The following is a 9,179-nucleotide window of genomic DNA, read 5'->3' on the forward strand; positions in this document are numbered from 1 at the left end:
CCCACAAAACAGCGCGAATTAACATCGCAGTGCAACAAACTTCATATTTTCACCAAGGACAGCGTACGCGGGGACCTCCGTAAAGCCGCCATACTGCACAGTGTAGCCAGACCGGGCCAGGCTTCGCAGCGCCCCCTAATGTTGATTTGAGTTGCGAATGGGCCAACAGTTTTAAGGCTAAACCCCATTAGCGCGATTTTGCGCGCGACAGCGACGAGCGACGGGTTCGCGCGACGGATCGGGCCGTCGCTTGAACAGATCGCTCGGTCTTGTCACGCGATCGCTCGGTTTTGTAAATCTAGAATTCGTCGCTCGTCGCCCGGAAGTGCTATGAGCGACTAGCCAATAGCGCAAAGCCGGAACTGGATGTACATATCTCCAGTACTTCCGATTGTCGCACGGAACGAGCAAACAATTGAATTTTTATACGTGCAAGGATAAGAACCTACTGCGAGACTTTCAAAAATATTTTATGCTGCTTTTTGCAGTAAAATACATCAACTTAAGTTAATAAAGCACGCGTCAAGCTAGTTTCGGCGCCTGTATTGCTGCCCTCATACCGGCAACACTGGGGAGACGTCGCTCGAAGTCGTCGCTCGCATGGGGTGCAACTTGTAGGCGACGAGCGAACACGACAGCCATCTCCATCGCGTCGCTTGTCGCTGTCGCGGGCAAGATCGCTTGCATGGGGTTTATACTTTACATACAATGGAGCAAGGCGAAGGTGACGTCTTAGAAATCCCAATGTTTTGTTAGCCGATGAAACATTAATAACATGCGCATTCCAGGTTAGATCATTAGCCAAGGTGATACCTAGGTATTTATAGAATTCTACTTATTCTACGGGGACATCACCAATCTGATAAGAAAAGCGAAGAGGGCGATGACAACGGGTAAATGAGAAGTTTGCATTTATTAGAGTTGAGTGTCATCAGCCAAACATCACACCATTCTTGCACCCAGTTAAGGTCAGATTGAAGAGTTGTTTGGTCAGTGATGGTATTGACTGCGCAGTAGATAATGCAGTCATCGGCAAACATATGCAATGGCAGAACACATTCAAGGTAAGTTGTTAATGTAAATTAAGAAAAAAAGGGGGTCAAGGACAGACCCCTGTGGTACGCCTGATGTGATGAGTGAAATGTTTGAAGCGTGGTTACTAAATGAGACAAACTGTGTGCGGTTAGTTAAAATTTGCTCAAGCCATTTTAGGATATCAGGATGCAAATGCAAACGAGAAAGTTTTAGTATTAGGCGTTGATGAGCTATTTTGTCAAACGCTTTCGTGTAATCCAAAAATATGGCGTTTGTTCATATGTTACGGTCAAGATTAGCATGAACGTCATGAAATAGTGCAAGCTTGGTCTCGCAAGAACGGCCCCTGCGGAACCCGTGCTGTGAAGGATAAAAGAAGTTGTTAGCGTCAAGAAAGTTCATCCTATGAGAGTAGATTACATGCTCCATGATCTTGCAGGGAACACTTGTCAATGAGATGGGGTGGTAATTTAGGGGAGAATTTTTGTTGCCAGATTTGTATACTGGAATAACCTTCACCATCTTCCACTCGTCTGGCATGGTGCCTGTGGAAAGCGACTGTGAAAATAATAAATAAACTGCGCAGAAATATGTTTCGTGTTTTTAGTACTTTACAGTTAATGTCATCGATGCCACATGATGAAGACAACTTAATATTTTCTATCACAGATAAAAGCCCACCTACTCTGAATGTGATGGCTGACAGGTTGCATTGTATATTTCTGGTTGGCGGAGGAGGAAGTGTGTCCATTTCACTAGTTAAGACTGAAGAAAACGCATTGTTGAACATATTAGCGCAGGTGAAATCTGTCACCGATTCACCCAGCTCGTTAGTATGATTATTGATACGCGATTCTTTGCGGTTTATCCCTGGCCAGAATTTTCTTGGATTAGTAAGTAAGATGTTTGGCAGGTCAGTGAAAAAAGGTTTGCAAGGCATCGCTAATTCCTATTAAGTACGCAGCTTCGGCAGCGTAATATTTCTCCCACGCAACTGAGCTTGCCTTAACTTTTAGTGTGGCGATACAGGCGCTTTTTTATTTTCCAGTCATTTTAAGGATCTCGTAAACACTGGTTTTTGTCGATTAGATCGAATGGTTATCCTGGGAATAAATTGGTTCTTCAGTACACATAGTTTGTTTTTAAACAATAGCCAGTTATCATAAATCAAATGGTTATGAAACTCATCTGAAAAGGTAGAAAAGAATGCATTTAATTCAGTATTTATAGCCTCATAGTTACCTATGTCAGAGAAAGGAATTGTCTTCTCATGCATGTCGCGTGGTGGGGGAGTGAAAGTGAAGGCAGCATGAATAACTTTGTGATCACTAATCTCGCCGAGATATGGAAGGGATGGTAAGCTTTCAGGATGACTCGTTAGTAGCAAGATCTAAAATATTGGCAGATGTCCCCGACATGCGGGTTGGCTCCAGTAATAGCCGTGTTAAATTGTAATTTAAACACATTTTTATAAAGTCACTCGCATCAGTTTGATTTGTTGGTAAAGCAGTGCCATTGTGCCAGTTAATGTCGGGAAAGTTAAGGTCTCCAAAAAGGAGAATAATAGCATTGGGATGCTTTGAAGTAATTTCATTTAGTATGTTGTTTAAGAGACTAGAAAAGCCCGGTTGATGGTGAGGGGGTCGATAACAAACACCTAGTAGTGCTGTCTGTGGGGAACACTGACATTTTACCCACAGTGTTTCCAAGTGGCTGTCAATGTTAACTCGTGTGCATGGCAATTGTTGGTTCACAGCAATCAGAAAATCTCCGTCACGTGTGTCTCTCTGATCGCATCAATAAACATCAAAGTTGGGAAGATCGGCCAGGATTTCTGCACCGCTGATTTCTTCTGTAAGCCACGTTTCTGTTAGTATCAGTAAGTTACTGGTGGATGATGACATGAGGTATGATACGTGTTCACGCTTTGGCAGAAAGCTGCGTATGTTCGTGAAAATTATTGAAAAAGACAGATTATTACGCGGGATGGGAGGGCAAGTTCTTAGATTGGTAGATTCTTTTTTCTATTTTTAAACTACTTCATTAAAACTGCTTCATAGCTTGCTGTTTTTTGAAATGATTTTCATCATATTATGTATTTTGCATTCCTGCCTTGTTTACTGTAAATTTTTTTGCACAACAGTGTCATGTTCACCAACGTGTGTAATGATATGTGCCATTATACTGAAGCTTGTGACGCGATTAGTGTCTCCTCAGCTAGACACGTTTTGGGATATTTTGCCCCATGTTATGTGGTTCACATTCTGAATAAATCGGCAGAGCAGCAGCGTTATGCTCATGAACACATGTGCTTATTTTTGTTTAAGTTATAGCGAGATGAAACATGGCTTCGTTTCAGTTAAATCTCCCCAGTGCAGTCTTCATTACGCAATCTCAGGCCATGCAAGCGTAGTCTGCCCAAGCAACACATGCCATCATAGTTCGTGAATACTGGTCTGAAGATCTTTGCACAAACAAGTTTCAAAAGTTCTTTGTGATGGTCACTGCATACACGTGCACATTTTAATGCCCCATGTTTTGCAAGGACATCCACGGTAGTTGAGATTGCAGCTTGAAGGGGCTTTGCCAAAAACCTCCTTTTCTCTAGCATCACTGCAATGTATTTTTGCAGTGTGTAAAGCACATAGACGAACTCAGTAGAGGAACTCAGTAGAGTAGAAGTGCCTCATCTGATGGGCGCAGGTGGCGCAGTTCGTGTGAGAAGAGCAGTGCAGGAGCTGCAGTCCAACTTCTCTTGCACAACACAGGCCAAGTAGCCTCCTAACATGGAGAGTGCCGCAGTGTCTGGTGTAGGCAGCAAGCTTTTTTGGTTCTTGAGGAGATCACCAAGGAGCCTTCTTATCTCTTGTGGAAATAAATCCACATGCTGGGTCACTGCAGGCTTGCTACTCAGTGGTCCAAGTGAGTGGTTTGAAGTGCCAACAACATTGCTGTTTAGCGAAGCTGAAACTAAGCCAGTTTTCAAGACCTTCTCCACACCACAGAGGACTGCTCGAGCATCTGTCTGATTGTTGCTCCCAGCAGATTGCCTTAACCATTCAAAGAATGATTCAATTGGGTCCAATGAGAATTTTCTAGTAAGAACAAACTTGAAGACTTCAACAGCAAGGAGGTGCTTGATGCACTTCACATTTGATGTTCTTGTTATAGCAAGGGCTTGATAAGTTTCCTTGCTAAGGAACTGTTTTGCTTGGCAATGACGTCGCATGTTTTCAAGGTAACTTAGGAATGACGTGATTAGCCAGCTTATGCTGCCTGCTGTCTGGCAGTCTTTGATGAATGTGTTGTGCACAATTGCTCACGTCCATCAGCAGGAACTAAGGGTGCATCATATCCATAAACTCGACTGTAGGCCCCACAGTAGCAAAACTCATGTTGCATGTGTGTCCAGCTTGTTCTTTTAGAAGCTTAAGTGCAGCAGTGACCGGCGGTGATAAAACCTGCACAGCTCTTGACCCATTCATTTTTTCAATATTAGAAGGAAAAACATGCTTCCTCGTTAAAAAGCGAACCGGTTTAACAATGCTGTATCCGGTACAGTTCTTTCAGGTGTGAGGAAGACACTTCGCCATCTTTTCCAAGGTCCCTGGCAAGGAATTGGGACCGCACATTCTTGATAATGTGGCACTGGTAGAACGCGAGGAACAATTTTTGTTTTGGATCCTCAGGGTGCTATATGCAATGACTTAAACTTCCACCACACAGAATTTGAAATGCGAGGACATTAATCTTGTGATTGTCAGACACAATGCGCACAATCTTAAAGCCTATTACTTCAACTTCCTTTATTACAAGATTTATCAACGAGAGGAGCTCCTGTCCAGTGCCATTCCTTGTAAGGAAATACCCAACAGGTATTGGAACATGCACCGACAACCCTGCTAGCACAAAACACAGAAGTGAGTTGACCAAAACATGTTCACCTGTAGCTCTTTTTTGAACTTTATTTCCCAGATCATCTTCTCCCACAGACGTGTCTTTTTGCTTGTTGTACTGCAGTCTCTGTTGAATCCGCACCTCGTCCACAACTAGAGAGCACACTCGGATTTCAGGTTGCCTACCTCCGCCTAAAGCCACTGTTTCACAAGGAAGGTGAACCCTACCTCGCCAGAATTTGCTCCTAGGTATCTCTGTAGGGTTGACTGGTTTGGCAGCTTCAGGATGCCTTCCTTACGGATATGCTCATAGGTCCGGGTTGATAGATTTGCAAGAATAATGCAGTGGCACATTACTAGATCTGACCAGGTAGGTCTGCTCTTGCTGAAATTCTTGATTTGATCGACGAGAATGCTTACACCCAAGTGCTTCTCGCCCGCTGCTTTGACAATACCAGCAAACGTAGCGATATTGTGCTCCTCTTTCAGTCGCCTGAGCTCCTCCTCATACCTGTCAACAGTTCGTTTGAGTCGCTCTATTTGAGTTTTCATGTCGCACTCTTTTTGTCTCCACTTCTGGCGTTCCCCGACAGACATCGAGCTGCAAACATCTACCTGGGTCGCTTCGTCTTTCGTCCTGCAACAGGGCTCAACATGGAGCCAATTATCACCGCTTGCAACATCCATGTTCGAGAAGTCAAACACAGGGGACGATGCAGTCGGTAGCGGAGAGTCGGCAGTGACGTCGCAAGGCAGGCAACTTGTAGTAGCAAGGACAAGGGACCTGGAATGCAGAATGGCAGCCTCTAGTTTCCTCAAAACAGCATCGTTCCAGGGCTTCTTTGCAGGTGGTTGCATATACTCTGGATAGTCTGGAAACACGCTCGGGGTCGCACTTATTTTAAGCTTCCTAGACTTGCATCCTTCTTTGTAGTCGTCGGGGAGGAAATGTTATCTGCAAATGACCAAATAGCATGATGAGCAAAACGTGAACAAGGTGAATGCCTTGTTCACGAACAAGGTGAATGCCTTGTTCACGTTTTGCTCATCGTCTTGAATTTCCATCTCCCGCATTCCCCGTCTTTTCTCCAAATAGTGTGATGTGGTATTCGGCACCCAGTCCTTTCTGGATATCACTTACAGCCCCTTCACTCTTAAATCGTCACTAGGAATTTCATGGAATGAAATTCCTGGCACTTTACGCTTCGCATCTGATTTGCATCCCGGCACAAAGCAGTACGCCATGGTTCATGACACACACGAAATGCGTAAACACAACACGAACAAAACACCAACTTATCGCTGTAGCGCCGCCCTGCAGAAAAATTCGGCAGAGGGGCGTTGCCTTCAGATGGCACTTCAGCAGCCTTTGAGCAGGCACAGAAAAATAGAGGAGGCTGTGGTCAAACTAAGAGCACCTAAGAGCTACAGGGAAACAGAAACACATGAGCGGTGTCTGCTATTCCATGAATTATCAATACTCTCTGAAAGTGCCGCCGTTCTGGGGGTGGTGCCACGAATGGAACAGCAGCACTTCCATCGACTATCAACACCCCCCATGAGTGTTGTGTGTGCTGTAAAACTCTAAGAAATGTTGAAAAACTTTTCAAAAAAGCAAACAATCTCATGGGATAGCCAAGACTACGGGTAGGGCCATAGAGCAAACATAAAATTTTAACTACGTTATAGCTCCTCTGATATCTCGTTTGACTTGGTTTTTTGGCGGTGCCACATTTTGGTTTCGATTTAGAGTCGACCCCACCCCCAACTTCACATTTTCAAAATTTTAAAAATAGGTCGACTTACAATCGTGTAAATATGGTAGTTGGCCAACTAGAAAACATGACCCTTAGAGGCTCGAACTACAGGACACGGCAAACCAGCATCTCTGATTACTTTAGGTAATCCAAAGATCGCCAAGTAAAGGTAGCGTATTCCTGCTGCGAAATTTTTTGCCTGGGTTGCATTCATAACGCAAAAAAGAAGTGAGGCGTGCAGACAGGACACAAGAGTAGAGAAGTCGACAACACGAACGCCGACTATCAACTGAAGGGAGCACTGAAGCGAAAAAATAAGGAAGACACAAAACTCATCTGCGCATGCTCAGGAATGGTAATACCACGTGTCAATCGGGTACACGTGCTGGTCTTCGTGAGAGATAACTGTCAAGGCACGTCAAAGATTAGAAGGCGATCCACTGGTACATCTTTGGCTACATTGCCGAGATTGTAACTACACGCCAGAGTTAGATGAATGCGAGATATTGTACAGGCACAAGAATGAAGATACGCGTCTTATAGTAGAGGCATGGCATATCTATCATGGTGGAAGTGCATGCGTGTGTCAGCCTTCGATTACTTTACATAAGGAAGAGATTAAGTGCCTTAACAGTTATCTCTCACGTAGACCGGCACGTGTACCCGACTGACACGTGGTATTACCATTCCTGAGCATGCGCAGATGAGTTTTGTGTCTTCTTTATTTTTTCGCTTCAGTACTCCCTTCAGTTGATAGCCGGCGTTCATGTTGTCGACTTCTCCACTCTTGTGTCCTGTCTGCACACCTCACTTCTTTTTTGCATTATGAATCCTTACCAACTAGCTCAGCTTTCTGTCGTTCTAAGCTAGGCTGCATTTCTTTGTGTATTTGGTTAATTCAAAAACCCGCTTAATTCAAAGATTTTTGCGGCCCAGATGACTTTGAATTAACGAGGTTTTACTGTATACATATTTTCAGACATGTGGAAACAAATATTTGCTTCAATATAACTGATACCATGACCGATCCCTCATTTTCGATCTCACTATAGCAGGAGAATGCTATGCACAGATAAAACATGCCAAACAAATTTTACATTTACTTTGTTATATCCGGTAATTTGTGATACCCATTTGTCATATCCAGGTTTGACTGTATATAAAGAAACATTACGTAAATAAACACACTGAATTTCCTAATGGACGTTAGCAAAGCAGGCCATTCCGACACCTGTAGCACAGTAATAAGCATCACAATGCAGTACATTAACATACATATTTTGTAGGGGCATGTGAACAGTAATTTTTTAGATCAAGTGAAATAGTGCCAGGAACGAGTAGACTTGAATCGAACATCGAAACAGTCCCTTTCACAAGTGATATAATACCACGATCCCATCCAAGTATTCTTGACGTTAGCAATTTTCTGTAAGTACATTGCATGTTGGGAAGCGTTGTTCAATAAAAGCCCAAATAGACCATTAAAAAACTGATCAGCAGCTTCTTTGCATACACTGCACTCTTTGGAAAGTGCAAATTGTAGCCAGTAAAGTCTGACTCTCAGAGCAGCATAGCCTGCTCCGCTAGGCAAGTTCACGTTTCCAAACACCACGTTGCTTTGGAATTAGCATGTTATATTCTTCAAGAAAAACTACAATTCCTTTCTCAATTAGCTTTTCAAAATTTTTTATGCATGACAAGATGGCAATAAGACGCTATATTTATAATGCACTCGTATCACCAATTTTGTGAATCAGCATCACCTTATCTTCACCAATTCTGCATATATGGCCGAGAAGAATACATGAAAAACCTATTCAGTGGTAGGCATAAAAATCTGATATTTTGTTTTAATATGTTTACCAAATCATCAATCATCATAAACAGATGTTTTGTTTGGCCTCACCGCTCTTGCCGTCTCTTACTCTGATGCTTTGATTTCTTGATCTCGCAGGGATCTTACAGATGCACTCATTATAGCTAATACCAAGTAGGCTACTGCCCATGTTGATGGAAATGTCGGCAAAACATTCAGCACGTGCTGCCTGATTGCACCACGTCTGACCTGGGTCCAACTCTTCAATTACAAGAAGGTTAAAGCAGGCTACTTTGATAGTAATAGCAGAATAACAATGGAACATTGTCATAGCCCTAGAAAGGTTTAGGATATTCCATATCCGCTGCCATGGCCATCAACGGCACACCGGCTAACACATCCAGTAGTAATATTGTACACATACACAATAAGAGAAGGATGGTTTATTTTCCCAGAGGTCACACCAATTATTAGCCAAATGCCCTAATTAGTAAAGTACCGAACATGAAAGGTGGAAAATGTAGTCCCACCTGCGGGAAGTTATCTTTTGATTTACCTTTTGCTCATTATTTCAATTAAATAGAATTATTTCCCTCTATGGTTTCTTAAGCTTGACCACCTGTTTCCGTCATATGTACATAACTTCAAATGGCAGAAGTATATTTAGTATACCAA

Source organism: Dermacentor albipictus, chromosome 8, assembly GCF_038994185.2.
Source record: "Dermacentor albipictus isolate Rhodes 1998 colony chromosome 8, USDA_Dalb.pri_finalv2, whole genome shotgun sequence".
Lineage (NCBI taxonomy): Eukaryota > Metazoa > Arthropoda > Arachnida > Ixodida > Ixodidae > Dermacentor > Dermacentor albipictus.